The sequence below is a fragment of the Lactuca saligna genome, chromosome 5 (assembly GCF_052625555.1).
Source record: "Lactuca saligna cultivar CGN05327 chromosome 5, ASM5262555v1, whole genome shotgun sequence".
In the NCBI taxonomy this organism is placed as follows: domain Eukaryota; kingdom Viridiplantae; phylum Streptophyta; class Magnoliopsida; order Asterales; family Asteraceae; genus Lactuca; species Lactuca saligna.
This window is the reverse complement of record NC_136421.1, coordinates 160,727,550-160,744,747: the sequence shown is the minus strand read 5'-3', so window position 1 is coordinate 160,744,747 and position 17,198 is coordinate 160,727,550.

The window sequence follows — 17,198 nt, the reverse complement described above, 5'->3', positions numbered from 1 at the left end:
TTGCATCTCCTATCTATGCAATTCTTTTTGTCTGTTGGCAATATGTTGTCTCCTCTGCATGATTGAAATAGATCCGATCTTGAACAAAGCATATGCACCATTCTAGTTCTCAATCCCTCTAAATCTAGTGAGTCATATGTTTCACCCTTTGCGTGATTGGAAAAGATCTGACCTGGGTGTACAACATATGCATTCTAAATCTGTCTTCTCCCATAATAATTATCTACTCATCTAATGTAAGGAGTATTTTGGAAGTCCTTGATTAATGGGGTATATCAGGAAGTGGGAAACATGTTCTAGTACATCTAAAATTGAACAATTAATAGGTCACCTGTAGATCTCGCTGCTCAATTTAGGTGGACAAGAATATCCTTATTCTTCGTCAGATGAATGGTCTTAGGAATTCTATTTAGGAACATAGGGTCAAATGTCTTGTCCTTTGTTGTATGTCCTAAATCTATCATAGTCTTTCGTGCTTTAGTGGACCACAATATCGGTGATTGGCCAGATCTACTCATGAAGGGGAAGGTACCGATAAACGGATTGAGATTGTCTAATAATTTTGATCCCAATAACACAAAAATATTATTAGCATTGGTAAAAGAGAAATTAGTGCTAATTCATTTAAATTTCAATATTACTATTTTTATTTTATTTTTTTATTTTTTATTTTGCTACAAAAATTAAAAGAAATTAAAAATATAGTTTAGTCTAAATTTTTTAGATTTTATTTTATTTTTATTGTATTTTATTTTTTAAGTCTTCAAATGTATTATTTTTAAATAAATTGTGGTATTAGGCTTGGATTTGAAGCTCTTTTGGTTTGTAGCGCACTAGACTTGGACCGGGTAGGGTCCAGATATTTAAACTGGAGTTGGTTACCGATCACCCTTTCACTCTCACTTTCAGTATATGGTTGTGAACACTTCACCGATTCTCTCTCTATCTCAGTTCTTGATTTATCAAATTTTCGTGAAATTGTTTGTTTATTTTTGGAGGAATGATCAAGGCGACCTCAAATACGCTAAATCCATCAAGAATCAACCGTGTATTAAGTATTAAATCGAAGAAATCAGTGTTTTCGGCGTTCACGGTTCCGTTGAAGCGTTCATGACGTGTAAATGGTTCACCGCCATGAACCTTCTTCGACCATGTACACATATTATAACCGTGACCAAATTTTTTTTTGACATGCACAAAAGTTTTTTTCACTTAAATTCTAATAAAAGCCTAATTAAATTGTTTAATGAGTAAAACCTACTCTTAATTTTTTAAATCATTTGGTTTTCTCACTTGGCTTGGTTAGTGCAGAACAAAAATATTTTCTTTGAAGATCTCCAAAAACCACAACGTAGTTGTTTTTCTTATGGATCCACCAACAGCTCACGGCGACTTCAAGTCCATGATTCATGGACTGAAGAAGTGTTTCTTGGCTTATGCTCTTACGAAAAGTCCAGTCATTTACCAAGAGCTGGTGAAGCAGTTTTGGAACACTACTGCAGTGCTCAAAGAAGATGGTGAAGTCGTCTCCGTGGATGCTACTATAAATGTAAGGAAAGTCTCAGTAACCGAGCAAGTCATTCGTGAAGTTCTCCAGATCAATGACCAGTCGGGTTTTCCAACTGAAATCACAATGGAATAGATCAATGAAATTGTCGTGCGCATGGGCTATGAAGTTGTATTTCGTCTAACTATCAAGAAATAACTGCCACCCTACTGGAGATTTTGGGTCCACGTCTTTGTGAGTTGCATTTCGGGAACAAGAGCTGGGGCTGACGAGGTCTCGTTGCACAACATAGGAGCAATTGCTTCTTTGGTTTTTGGTCTAGACTTCAACTTTTCAAAGTTCATCCTAAATGACATGGCAGGCAACATTGAAGGAAAAGCAAGACACAAGTTTCTCATGTACCCAAGATTTCTGCAACTGATCTTCAACAGCAAGCACCCGGAGATCGATAGAAGATGAGAAACACTCAATGTCAAATCTTTTGTCTCCAACACCTTCGACCTCATGAAACAGAACCAAAATGTAAAATTCATGTTTGAGGGAAAGTACCCGTTGGTGATGTTCGGAAATTTTGTTGAAGTTAGCGATGTATCAGTGACTGAAAGCTCCTCGGGTCATATGGAAACAAAAGATGATGTGATTACTGCTTCAGAGCACGAAAAAGAAAGAGTTCCTCCTGTTGCAATCATGGCAGAGTAACATGATCAAATGCCGAATATGGAGGTGCAAGGTGAATACCATGAGGGTGAAGATGCGAGTGATGATGGTGATGAGGGATCTGATAATGATGACGCAATTTTTGGTGGTGACTTGTTGGGTTTCAGTGAAGACTTCAATTTTGAGTTATAGAATTGTGATTATTGCCGAACAAATGAACACCTCGACTCCTTCTTCGATAATATCGATGATGTTGCACAATATGCACCAGGAATAGGGGAGTTGAAGATGTTTAAAAGGTGACGCCTCCTACTTTAGAACACATGGTCGATGCTAGAATTGATACGGATGCAACATCAAGGATTCCTCCCCTTCATGTTGCCGTTATAATATCTAGGCCATCTGTGAGTGATCCTCTAATGAATCAAACCCACCAACCTCGTTTGAAAAGGAGATGAAAAGATCCGAGGGCGGGAGTGTTTATTCGGGACCATGCCCCGCCAACACACCCTACAACAACAACATCAGCTGCTACACCAACCATACCGACCCAAGAAGGACCAAGCACCATATTTGAAACTGGGAGCTCTTTAGTTCCTGGAGGTTCCTCCCTCCCAAGGCATGCTCATGACATCACCTATGAGAGGCCTACAAGGATCTTGGATGAACAAGAAGCAACAGACCTTCCTCCTCGCGGAAAAGGCATATCAATTGAGGAAGGCATCTCAGGGGGAGTGGACCCATCTATCCAAATGCTCAAGGAAGAGGTCAGAGTATTAAAGCAAACACTTATTGAAAAAGATGTTTTGATAGGAAAACTCGGCATTCGAGTTTCCGATCTTAAAGAAGACAATAAATCAAAGTCAAAACAGATATCTGATCTCCAAGCCCCCCTTGGAGTATTGAACACATGTTACTTTGATTTGAAGAACAAGTTGGCAACAAAATTTGGAGACAAGTTCAAGACAACAATCGAAGAGCCCATCGCTACTAAAGGTTTTACCATTGACCCTACCCAAGCTTCACAGCAAGAACCCCTGTTGATACTCCCACTGTAAAAACAACTCGAGTAGTTGATCGATTTGAACATGAGCCAGTTGAAGCTCCTCACATAATTGCTTTGATGTGAGCTCAACAAGCATCATCTTCTAAGAAACAAAATTGGATGTTCAAAAAGAGCTTAGATTAGTACACTCTCGGAGGTCAACCCCAACTCACTTTAACAGAACTCAAGAAGAAACGATTTGGTTCCAAGTACAGATCGGTCAGGAATAGTGTCGTGGGGTTTTCATGACAAGTTTAATCTATGTCTTGTGAAGCGCAAAAGTTCAAATGTGGAGTATTACAAGGACAAACATGATTTTTGTTCATGGATGACAGTTGATTTGTCTGAACTTGCTAATGGTCCCTTTGCTAATCCATCCAATGATCCACGGGCAAAAGATTTCAAGTTTTTTCTAGAGAATCAAGTGAAAAAGGGTTTTACTTATATGAAGACTGTTGAATATTTCATCAAGAGCTTCATAGATGTGCTAGATCCAAAGACCAACAAGCCTTTCAAGACAGTGATGTAGCCTCCTACTAACCAAGTCAGATATATTCATATTGTGTAGAACTTCCACGATGGTTCACTAAGAAATATGCTTTACTAGGTCTATGATGAAACCACAGCTTCACTGTCATCAGATTTCCTGAAGGTGTATTTCAGATATATGACAAGAAGGATCTGCTTTAGTTTGGAAAATGGGATATACACTATCTGACTCAACATCAAATCCAGGTTGCTGAAGATATTTTTGAAGGTACTGCTAAGGAGTATACTCCGATGATTGTTGATATTATTGAGAGGAGATGTAGCTTGGTTAAATGGGGAGGTCTGATGTGCTCAAAATCAAGAAAGATTGAATCAATGCTAGCCCCACACCAAGGGGAGATTGTTAGGTCACATTTTATGGTTTGGGTTTGGTTTCTTTATGTATAACTCTTTGTAGAGTTTTGGTCGTTTGCTTTTTTGTTTGCGGCCTTATACGTGTCACAGCCGTGAACTCTGTTTGCGGTTGGTCTGTCTCTATATATAGGAGTCTATCAGAATGTTGTTAGTGATGATGCTGAGTGTTGTTCACGATGTTGTGTGTGTGCTCAAGGTGTACCTGACTTTTTATGCAATAAATGTGTGCATTGCTTGACTAATTCTTTTCTCTACTCCATTCTTGTTTGTTTGATTGATTACTTATTTGATCACTGGTTTGAATCCCTGGATTTGGGATTCTACAGAATCTCCCACTGCATCATGGCCTCTATCTTAGCCAAATGTACCAAAATACCCTTTTGGTTGATGAGTTGCCCAAGAAATTGCACCTCGTGCAACCAGAACTCACACTTAGAGAACTTCGTAAAAAGTATCTCCTTCCTCAGTGACTCCAGCACCTCTGTCAACTACTCCTCTTGTTGCTCCTGAGTCTTGGAGTAAACCAAGATGCCATTAATGATTACTATTACAAACCGATCCAACATCGGTCTACACACACGGTTCATGAGGTCCATGAACGTGGCTAGGGCATTGGTGAGACCAATCGGAATAACAACAAACCCATAATGACCATAGCGAGTCCTAAAAGTTTTCTTCTGCACATCATCATCCCTAACTCGCATCTGGTGATACCCTAACAGTAGATCAATCTTAGAGAACCAAGATGCTCTCTGAAGCTAGTCAAACAGATCATCTATCCTTGGAAGTGGGTAACAGTTCTTCATCGTTACCTTGTTCAGCTCCCGGTAGTCTATGTGCTTGTGATGTTACCCATCCTTCTTCTTCACAAATAGGATTGGGGCTCCCCATGGTGAACTGCTCAACCTGATAAAACCCTTGTCTAGCAGCTCCTGCAGCCACGTAGACAACGCATGCATCTCGGGAGGAGCCAACCAATATGGTGCCATGGCTATCGAAGCCGCACCAGGGACCAGGTCAATCCAAAACGCAACTTGTTTCTCCAGAGGTATCCCAGATAAATCCTCTGGGAGTATGTCCGGGTACTCTCTCACTACCGGTACATTATCAACTATCGCCTTACCCTTATCCCGGATATCCATGACATAGGCAACGTATCCTGCACCACCCTGCTGAAAGTGTTGCCTCACCCTCGCTGCATAATAGAACACCAATCCTTATTGTGTCCTGTTGCCCTAGATCACTAACTCTCCTCCACTATGAGTGAGAATCCTCACTAGTTGCTGCTCGCAGTCAATCACTTCCCAATTGGGACTCAACCAATACATACGAACTATAACCATATTCCCTCGCAGGGGAATAGGAACAAAATCCATTGAAAACTGTTCATCAAATAACCGAAGCATACATCCTCTATGAACCCTCGCGACCCTGAAGGTCCTGTCATCGACTCTCTCATTGTCAAGTGGACAATCTAGCTCCCCCGGAGCACTACTAAATCTCTTGCTACGTGTGAGTGACAGAAAAGATCGGTAGCCCCCGAATCAAACAGTAATATAGTTGATATGTTGTTCAGTGAGAAAATTCCTATAAAAAAACACACACACATGAGTAATAGTCAAGAATAATAAAGAGATAATGGAGAAGGTACATACCCATAACCACATCAGGGGATACACATGCCTTCTCTGCTGTCAACTGCAAGGTTCTGCTCTTTGCCACTGGCACCTTAGCCCGACCCTGACGGTCGTCTGTAATCGTTAAAGTGGTAGGAGCGGGTGCCACCACATGTCCTTCTAATGCTAGACTCAGACACTAGGATTTCTTGTGTCACCTTTGATTGCACTGACAACAAATCAGAGCAGAAGTTGTATTGGTAGTGGTAGTAGCAGTACAATCCCTACTGAAATGTCTAGTTCGGCCACACTTGAAGCAGCGTAAACTACCCGCTCTACATGGCTCGTCGTGTCCCCTGCCACACTTGCTGCAGCGGCCTCCACCCTGCTTGCCCTTCCTTCAGGAATCTGTCATGGGCTTTTTACCCAAACCCTTTAACGAGCCCTTGCTAGCATATCTTGAAGTTTCTTGCAGCAGGACCGGCTCACAAACTGTCTGATATCATTCCACGACATCTCATGGTATCGGGCCTTTTTTATCTCCTCGTCCGCCACATACTGCAAAACGAGAAGGTCCCTCTCCGTAAATTTGGCGGTAATCTCTGCCACTGTCTCTGTCATCTACTAGAGGTCCTGAAACTCCCTATAAAGCTGCTGCACCTTAATAACAGTTGTGAAATCAGCCCAAAACCTGGTCGTGAAATCACTCCAGGTCATCGCATCCAATACTATATCATCACCAATAGCTCTCCCAAGCTCCCCCCACCAGTCGCGTGCCCTGTCCTTCAGAAGATAGGACATAAGCCTAACCTTGTCCCCATCAGGACATCTACTGGTGCAGAATGCGATGGCGACATCCGCCAACCATCTAGTACTAGTAATGGGGTCTCGAGCCACATGGTATTCTGGAGCTCCATAAGCCCTTGACTCCCTAAAAGTCAGTGTGCGCGACCCCATCATGGCCGCCATCTCAGTGCGGAAAGCACTCAACCATTCATCTAAAAGCTCAAGCATGCCCTCCTTGATCGTGCCTAAGATAACAGGAGTCTAGTCTAGTATGTTGCACGTGATCTCTAAGGAGATGAACTCCTTGGTTTGCTCGTCTAGCTGCTCAGCTCTGGAGCCTGAGCCTGATCCCTCATCGGCACATGAATTGCCGACTGCTGGTCTAGGGAGTAACACCACCATTTTGAAAAACACATCATAAAAGCATCATAATACCTAACGTAACTATTGGGATCTCAAACACTACAAGTTTCCTGGATTCATCTCAGCCTTCCTTGATTAGAGTACGGATCCTCTGCTTTCAGTAGTACGGGCACATACTACCTTCCACATCAATCCGTTCTTTCCTCAAGAACTACCTTAACTCCATCAAGTCCCTTCTACTACTACTACTACTTCACGTGATACTCTCGTCCTAGGCTTTCATATGGTAATCTCCATCCCGCTCTCCGCCATCAGCTGTGTAAGAAGTCCCTGTTATCATCGCCTAACTAGCTCATGAATACTATTACATATTACTAAGACTAGATAATTTTTCGAATGAGAGGTTCTACCCTACAACGGTTAGACACAGACAAGAGCTCCGGAATAAGGCTAAACCTAACCTTCTAAAATTATTTAGTCCTTGCAATATGTAACTTAACATATTCTTTTAATAGTTAGTAAAAGATAGCCAGCACTCCTGAAAGAACAAAGCAATCAACATTCGAGCATTGAGTACACATAATAAAATAGTCTGACCAAGAGTTTATACTTTTAAATAATAAAATATTTAATAAAGTATACATACCTGCATTCATACTAAAATCAGTGTCACTAGGACCGAACAAAAGTATTACGATTGTTGAACAACACAATACGGCTTAGTGACATATAGTCAAATCTGGGAGTGATATAGCTTGATCAACTATATCTTCCGAGGAGTGACTAGAATGTGCCTAAGAATGGTTGTGAGGTTGTATCAAGTCTAAAAACTTACCGACACTACTACAAGGATAATATCAGAACAGAACATGAACCTAAAATACTATAGGAGTATTTTGTGTTCCCATAATTACTTATTTGAGAACTAAAAACATCTTTACTAGTAGTTCAATAGTTGCTAAGTGGGTACGCTAAGGCTACATGTGATTAAGGTGTCATAGAATTAGAATATGTGATGTTTGCATAACTTCCTGTTCCTTGTTTGGTTGTGGATTTGGAGTTAAGGTCACTTATTCGAAGATCTATCATGTTTTGATTTGATGTAACTGGTATGCACTATGCAGGTATTAAAGTAACTAGTAAGGATCATCTTAAATTATCATAAGTAGTACGCCTATTTATATTAGATTCTTATGCCCCTTTTCTCGCGTAGATATCATGGTTGGATTCCATCCTCCTAGCGACCCATAATTCCCAAACGAAGGCAATGCTAGATGGCTTGAAGTAGAGCCAGAAGAGGATCATCCAATCACTTTGGATGATCACCTCGCAGAAGGCTTTTCGGATGGTTCTGACTCCGAACTAGAAGTCAACAACCTACCTCAAGAAGTTCAATACCCAAATCACAACCCCGACCATCATTTTAATGCCCCACACCCTTGTGGGCGATAAACTTGAACCAATGAAGGCATGAACAGGGTCAATCTTTATCCTTCATTAGAGATCGAAGCTTTTACAATATCAGCGAGGGAGTCTTAGCTGACCGAGTCCTTCCCATCATGGTCCGCAGGATTTCTCGGAATGTTGAGCAAGTTCGGGCATCTATCAACCGAGTCATGGAAATTGATGCCAATTCGAGCGTTAGCACGGTCCGCGTTATCCATCTCGAAGAAGCTATGGAAAGGACTAGGAAAGATAATGAGGCTCTGCAACAGGAACTAGTTGCATCTCGAGCTGAAGTCTTAGATCTTTGAGTGCGTCAAAGAGCTCATGATCGACATCTTCAAGACATGGTTCGTCAACTGGCAGATCTGAGGGTTCGCCTAAGGAATACCTGTCGCCAGTAGAAGATGTCTGACTCCTCTTTTCCTTTGGGTTATGGAATAGCCTTTCTTATCTAAGCTCTAAGTAGCACTGTTCTGTAAAATATTCCTATCTTTCGAACACTATAACTAGACTTCTAAGTTATCAACATTTTCCCTTATGGTTTGATGCAAGACCTACTTTTAGGTCATTTTCCCAAACTTTTTACATCAATAATACCAGTAATATTGAAAGTGATCTAATCTGTTGGAAAAATCTTTACTCTTGTGTTTCCTACTCTACTCTTGTGTCTCTATTGCAATCATACATTCATTCAACTATTGGACTATGGCAATTTAGCCCGTGGATCACTCGTATTGTACTTACAATTGCGTCTTACTATCATCATAAATCTTTGTAATCTTTTAGTTAAGCAATGCCTCCTGGAAGAGTGACAAGGTGTAATCCTCTGATAACTCCTACGCAACCTCTACGTACTCCTCAATAGAACCCAGTAGCTATTCAAGTTGCTGTGAATGCAGTTGTTACTACAACTTTAGCACAATTTACCTCGACCGGTACTAGTGGCAGTGGAACTTATGTGCTTCCCACTGTTGTCGAAGCTCCAATGCGCTCTAGATGGTGCTCGTACACGGACCTCACCAACTTCAAACCTAGGTCCTTCAATGGTACTGGTGGAATCATTGCCAACTCGCAATGGTTCGAGAACACGGAATTGATCTTTGAGATATATTCCTGTCCGGAAAGGAGCAAAGTAAAATTTTCCAGCTACACCTTCGCAGACCGAGCGCTGTCATGGTGGAATAGCCATGTCAAATCATTATCTCTTATAGTGGCAAATGCTATCTGCTGGGAAGCTCTTAAGGAGCTCATGATCGAAGAATATTGCCCGAGGAGCAAAGTTCAAAAGTTGGAGCAAGAGCTCTGGAGCCTAACCATGAAGGGCTCCAACATAGTATCCTACACTGCTAGATTTAGCGATCTGTTAGCGCTATGTATGGGAATGGTCCCTTCTAAAGCAAAGAAGGTGGAGAGGTATATCTAGGGGCTGGTGCCTCCATTTAAGGGGAATATACTAGCTTCAAACCCCGCTACCTTCAATAGTTCCAAGCGATTGGCACAACGACTCATTGACTATAGGGTCCGTACCCCATCAACAACAAAAATCCTAGCCATCTCAAAACCCTCCAATGCCGTAGACAACAAGCGGATGTTCAGGGATGACAAGAAGAAGCAAAAAGGTACCAAAAAGCAGCAGGTCATGCCAGTTCATGTTGTGATAGCACCTGTCGTCGTTGCTCCAGTAAAGCAGTATGCTAGAAACTTGCCAAAGTGCAATAAATGCAACTTCCACCACACTGGAACCTGCCGGGAAATGCAGTGCTCTAACTGCAAGGGCACACTACCCGTTTCTGCGAATCGCCAGCAAGGCCAATCACCCAGATCCCTGGAGCTGGTGTGGGATAGTCTTGCTACGGATATGGAGAGGTGGGAAAGCACAAAAGAAACTGCCCTAAGGTATGGAATATTGGTGGAGTGAGAAGAGTTTTGGCCAGAGGCCACAAGGAAACAGTTTCCGACTCTACAGTGGTTACGGGTACGTTTCTCCTTGAAAACTATTATGCATGCATACTGTTTGATAGTGGAGCAGAGAGGAGTTTCGTAAATCATAAATTTGCTCACTTACTGAAACAACGACCACGTGCACTTAAGGAACCATTCACTATAGAAATGGATAACAAAAAAACTAAGAGGACTAGCAGTATATACATAGGATGTACTCTAACTATAGATAGCCATTCATTTCCAATTGACCTCATGCCGGTCTCAATCAAAAGTTTCGACATCATTATTGGCATGGATTGGTTGAGTCTTCATCGCGTCAACATCATGTGTTACGAGAAAGTTGTTCATCTTAACCTTCTATCTGTTGAAACTCTTATTATCTATGGTGACAAACCTGACTCGATCCTTCGTGTCATCTCGAGTATTCCACCCCATAAGTACTTGCGTAATGAATATCGTGCATTCCTTGCTCATGTTGTCGATACGAGCCAAGAAACGAAAGACCTGAAGAACATCCCAGTAGTACGCGACGTTCCCGACATCTTTCCAAAAGAACTACCAAGATTACCTTTGCAACGACAAGTCGAGTTCAGAATCAACTTAGTCCCAGGAGCCACCCCCATAGCCAAATCGCCCTATTGTCTAGCACTAGCTGAGATGAAGGAACTATCTAGTCAAATTAACGAACTTCTTAGCAAGGGCTTTATTAGACCAAGCTTCTCACCCCGGGGAGCACCGGCCTTTATCGTCAAGAAAAAAGATGGATCGTTCCGTATGTGCATCGACTACAAAGAATTCAACAAGCTTACGGTCAAGAATCGTTACCCTCTACCTTGCATAGATGATTTGTTTGACCAACTGAAAAGGCTGAATTACTTTTTGAAGATAGATCTGAGATCCGGGCATCACCAGTTACGAGTGCTAGAGGAGGACGTCCCGATGACAGCCTTTAGAACTCGTTACGAACACTAGGTGTCCGTAGTGATGCCATTCGGATTGACCAATGCGCCCGCAGTGTTCATCGACTTAATGAATAGGGTATGTCATCATTACTTGGATCAGCTCGCCATCGTAAGGAGGAGCATAGTGATCATCTCCGTTAGATCCTAGGAACCCTACAATCAGAGAAGATCTACCCGAAGTTCTCTAAATGCGAATTTTGGATCCGGTGAGTCGAATTCTTAGGGAACCAGGTTAGCAAAGAAGTAATCCACGTGGACCCTTCCAAAATTAAAGTCATTGAGAATTTGTCAGCACCGAAGACACCTACGGAGATCAATCAATTTCTAGGCCTCGCTGGCTACTATCGCAGATTTATACAGAACTTCTCACGGATTGCGAAACCTCTTACAACATTAACCCAGAAGGGTGTGGCCTTTGATTGTGAAGAGAAGCAAAAAAAGTGTTTCAAACTCTAAAGCAAGCCTTTTGCACTGCACCGATACTATCCCTCCCCGAATGGATAGTAGACTTCATAGTATACAACGATGCATCCAATAAAGGGCTCGGTTGTGCCCTGATGCAACGAAGTAAGGTCATCGCCTATGGCTCGAGACAGCTGAAGACACACAAGGTAAACTACACCACCCACAATCTTGAACTAGGAGCAGTTTTGTTTGCTCTGAAGATCTGGAGACACTACATGTATGGTACGAAAAACACTATCTTTATAGACCACAAAATCTTACTGTACATATTCGACCAGAAGGAGCTCAACATGAGACAACAACGGTGGGTCGAGCTACTCAGTGATTACGACTGCGAAATTCGTTATCATCCCGGAAAGGCCAACGTAGTAGCTAACGCCCTAAGTCGAAAACAATACTCTGGTCGAAGAGTCAAATCATTGACCATGATTATCTGTTCGAACCTATCCACGTAAATCAAAGAGGCTCAACTCGAAGCCTTGAAACCCGAAAACGTGGTGGGTGAATCCCTAAGAGGGATGGATAAGAACTTGGAAGTCAACGGTGGTAGATCCTTATATCTCATGGACCGGATCTGGACACCGAAACACGGTAGCCTCAGAGACTTGGTCATGACCGAAGCGCACGACAGTAGATATTCCATCCACCCAGGTTCAGATAAGATGTATCTAGATCTGAAAAAGTTATATAAGTGTCCTAACATGAATGCAGAAATTACTACCTTCGTTAGTAAATGCCTTACTTACACAAAGGTTAAGGTCGAATACCAGAAACCATCAGGTTTACTACAACAACCAAAGATACGAGAATGGAAGTGAAAGCGGATCACTATGGACTTCATAACCAAGTTTCCCAAGACAACGGGTGGTCTCGATACCGTATGGGTGATCTTCAGGGTCGGCCCAAGCCCAGGGCGAGCTGGACCATTGCCCAGGGCAGCAAATCGTGAAGGGGCATCAATAGCTCAAAGCTTGTTATAGGTATTCCTATTATTTGGATCATATTCAAGTCCAATCCATTTCAAAACGGGGCAGCCGCAAGCCTTTCTTAATATCGAGACCTAATTTGGTGCCAATTGGAATTTGATTTTGCACGCTTCCCACTTCTCGATCCAATCAACAGCAATGCTCCCACGCATAATAATTGAAGACGGTGATGACGAGGTATCTGGTTTTGTAGAAGGTCACAGACTATTCAAAATAAAAATCCTGATCTACTCTAATTCAAACCAACAGGTCTCCTCTCTCACTCTCGCTTAGTCGCTCCTCCTATTTTTGTTTTTTCTTGAATCATTTCTTTTACAGTCATATTATTCTTCTGAAGATTCATACAATCATTCACTCTTCTAATCATTCATATTAAAGTGATGTTTCAAATAGTAACTAATTGATTCGGTCCTCCTAATCGATCCAGGTAAGTTTTTCATGTATTTTAAATTGAGCTTACGGGTTGCTAAAAGTTCCCCTGATTTTATGAAAATTTAGTTTTCTTAAATAACTTACTGTTGAAATGAAGTTGTCGATCAAAGTTTTAATCTTCTTGATCTAGAGGGCGGTTATAGGGCAGTTAGAAGTTCCTTGATTTTTCGAGGTAATTTAATTTCTTAAATTTCTTGAATCTTTTATAAGGTTTTATGCTATAAGATTTTCTTAAATTTTTGATGTAATTGTTTTTCTTATTTCTGATTAATCATATGTATGCTAATTTCTAATTGAAAGTCTGATATGTGCATTCTGATTTTTAAAATCTGTTATAAGATTCTGAATTTTATAATTCTATATAATCTAATTTTGAAATTTTGATATTCAGATTGTGGTATTGAAAATCTGCAATGTGGAAATCTGATGTATATGAAATTCTTAAGTGAATTAAGCTGCTGAAATTTATTTTAAAAATCAAATGTATCTAAAAATTTTGACATTGAAATTATGATATTCAAATTTTGGTATTCAAATTTTGATCTAAAAATTTTGGTATTGAAATCCTTATATGTGAAAATCTGATATTGAAATTCCATTATGTGAATTTCAATTTTGAAAATCTGATGTATATGAAAATCTAAAAGGTTATCTGAATAATATGATATATCAGATTTCTGAAAATCTAATGTTAAAGTAATTTCTGAAAATTAGAAATGTTAACTCTGAACAAGTTTATGTTTTTTTTTTTTTCAGATTGTGGTTACAGATAGTTAACTATACCGGTTGTATTTTTCTTTGAAGTACCATGACTCAATAAAGATTCAACAGATTAACAATTTCAAGCATCAAATGTCAATATGTACAAAGTCTTTGATTCAAATAAAATAAGAGGTATTTGGCTTAAAAAATGCATGAAGACATTGTATTAAATGCATTTTTGTATGATTTTTTTTGTATAAACCTTGATTTAATTTGGCTATAAATTCTATTTCATTTTTGCTTTATAAATTGTTTTTTATATAAGGAAATTAATTTAGTATCTCACCCCGGGCATTGAAAATCAATGTACCGGACCTGGTGATCGTTGATAGGTTGACCAAATCCGCACACTTCCTACCTATAAAAGAGACAGACAAGATGGAGAAACTAACAAGAACCTATATTAGGGAGATCATATGATTGCATGGTGTTCCTATATCTATTATCTCTGATAGAGATAGTAGATTCTCTTCAAGGTTTTGGCAGTAGCTACAAGGTTCCCTAGGAACGAGGTTGGACATGAGTATAACCTACCATCCACTGACCAATAGACAAAGAGAAAGAACTATCCAAACCCTGGAAGATATGTTGCGATCCTGTGTCATCGACTTTGGGAAGGCATTGGATACTCATTTACCCCTTGTTGAGTTTTCTTACAAAAATAGTTATCATACAAGCATCAAGGCCGCTCCATTCGAAGCCCTCTATGGCTGGAAATGCAGATCCCCTTTATGATGGGCTGAGGTGGCTGACACACAGTTAGCTAAAGGACGAGTTCCTGAAAACACTCTCACAGGTCCGGTGATCATTCGTGAAATAACAAAGAAGATCGTTCAGATTCGTAAACGATTGAAAGCCTCTAAAGACCGACAGAAAAGCTACGCAGACAAACGAATGAAACCTTTGGAATTCCAGGTGGGATACCGCATTCTTTTGAAAGTCTCAACGTAAAAGGGCTTGATACTCTTCGGAAAGCATGGGAAGCTCAATCGAAGATACATAGGGTCTTTCGAGATTCTCGCTAGAATTGACCTTGTAGCTTACAAACTCAACCTACCTCATGAACTTAGTGACATACATTCTACTTTCCACATCTCTAACTTGAAAAAGTGTCTATCCAAAGAAACTCTTGTAATCCCACCCGACGAGATCAAGATTAACAACAGCCTCAACTTTGTGGAAGAACCTATAGAAATCATGGCCGAGAGGTCAAGCACACGAAGCAAAGTCGTATCCTGATAGTGAAGGTTCGTTGGAACGCCATGTGAGGACCTGAATTCGTTTGGGATTGCGAGGATCAAATGAAATTGAAATATCGCCATCTTTTCACTTAGTTATTTGTAATTACTTACTTGCTTAAACTCTAATTTCGGGATAGAATTCTCTCTAATGGGGGGATGATGTGACAACCCGAAATTTCTTTCTTTTACAAACCATTCAAATCAATCAACTTAGGGTTTAGAAAGGAGTCCCACAAATTCAACACTTCAAAAATAAGCCAAACACTCCAACTTAAGGAGTGTATGGCCGTACACATGGAGATTACTGTCGTACACCCCCTTCTAGCCGTACACTATCATGTATAAATGAGAGTGTTAGCCTCCTTTCACCTCTTTTCAGACCCTTAAGCCGAAAATCAACTTCTCTCTAAGGTATCATCCGTTTTGCTTCTAGATCTTGAAGTTGTAAGTGTTTTCTTCCTTCTATTTGATGATTTATTAGACTATCTAGTAAGGATCTAGCATTTCATCCATGAAATTACTCATTTTGTTTAGATCTTCAAGTGTTCTCCAAGAACACAAAGAACACTAAGCACACCTACTATGTTTTGGACCACAAACACCCCAAAAGGCTTCTCTATTGTAAGTACCACTCCTTGTTCTTGTTACTTACGTACTTTACTCCTTAGAAAACATCGAGAACATGATTAATAATGAGTGTACAGACGTACACACCCCATGTGGCCGTACACCCCTTTATTTGGTGCTAAAAGGTCTTAAAACTCAAGTTCTATGACTAGCACTTGATCAAGAACACTTAGGGGATGCAAGATAGAGACTTGTAATACACTTTTGACCATTTTTACATGATTATCAAGGGTGTATGGTCATACACTCCTTGTATGGCCATACACAACCTTTTTAGGGTCCAAAATGGCATTTAACTTTCAATAAGGTTAAGCATTTATCAAACTATTTTACATACTAAACTATTTATCAAACTTGTTCTTATATGCCAAACCTTTTCTTTTAACTCTTTTAAACTTGTATATTGTGAAAACCATGTCTAAGGCATATATAGTTATATAAGTAAGGTTGGAAGGACTTAGGACTGATAACTCACTTTAATTCTTGTTCCTTGTTTGGTTGTGGACTTAGAGTACCTTGTTTTTTGTCCGAGTGTCGTTTAATCCTTAATTATTATGCATATATGTAAAGACATAAAAGCTTTTATCTCAGTTAAATACCTTTGGATAGAAAAGGTGTACAAACATGTTCATTTATATAAAAAACTCTACTAGTAAACTATAATAGGTATAGTTTAGGAAGTCACTACTCATTGTTTCTAGTACAATGAAACATACAAAGAGTCATTTCATACATGAGTCAATACACACTATAAAAAGAAACAATACTCACTATAAAGAGAAATATATAGAGAATATTATAACGAGAAACAATACTCACTATAAAGAGAAACAGATAGAGAATACTATAACGAGAAAATATACATATTATACACTATACAAGAGAACATACTATGAGGAGAAACAAAGAGAACATACTACATACTAGACAGAGAGAACATACTATGATGAGAAACAAAGAGAACATACTGCATACTAGACAGAGAGAACATACACTACACTAGTACATACAATATACATACAAGAATAATATAACATAAATGTGAGTCGCTACTTTGGGGCATGACATCACTGCTATGGATCGTTTTCTAACCAGGGTCTCCTGGAGGGAGAGCATGAATTTCTGTATAGATCTATACGGGACTAACCATCCCACACCTTGCTGCTAGCTACAGTGGGACCTACAGGTCTACGGGTAACGAATGTCATACCATTTCGACTTCTTCAAGCGTCGTGTTTTACTAAAGTCGATCAAGTATGGTTACAATCATATCACATTATACCTTAATTAACAATTGGCTTGATGTAGTTAGTACAACAGTAGTCACTATAATACAACACTACAGTACTTTATTATTTTCCCATTGCATTCACATTGTGATCTTCTCACATAAACGGTAATGTAAAAAGTATATTTTGTTAATGATAGTCACACTTGGGAAAAATACACACTTTTA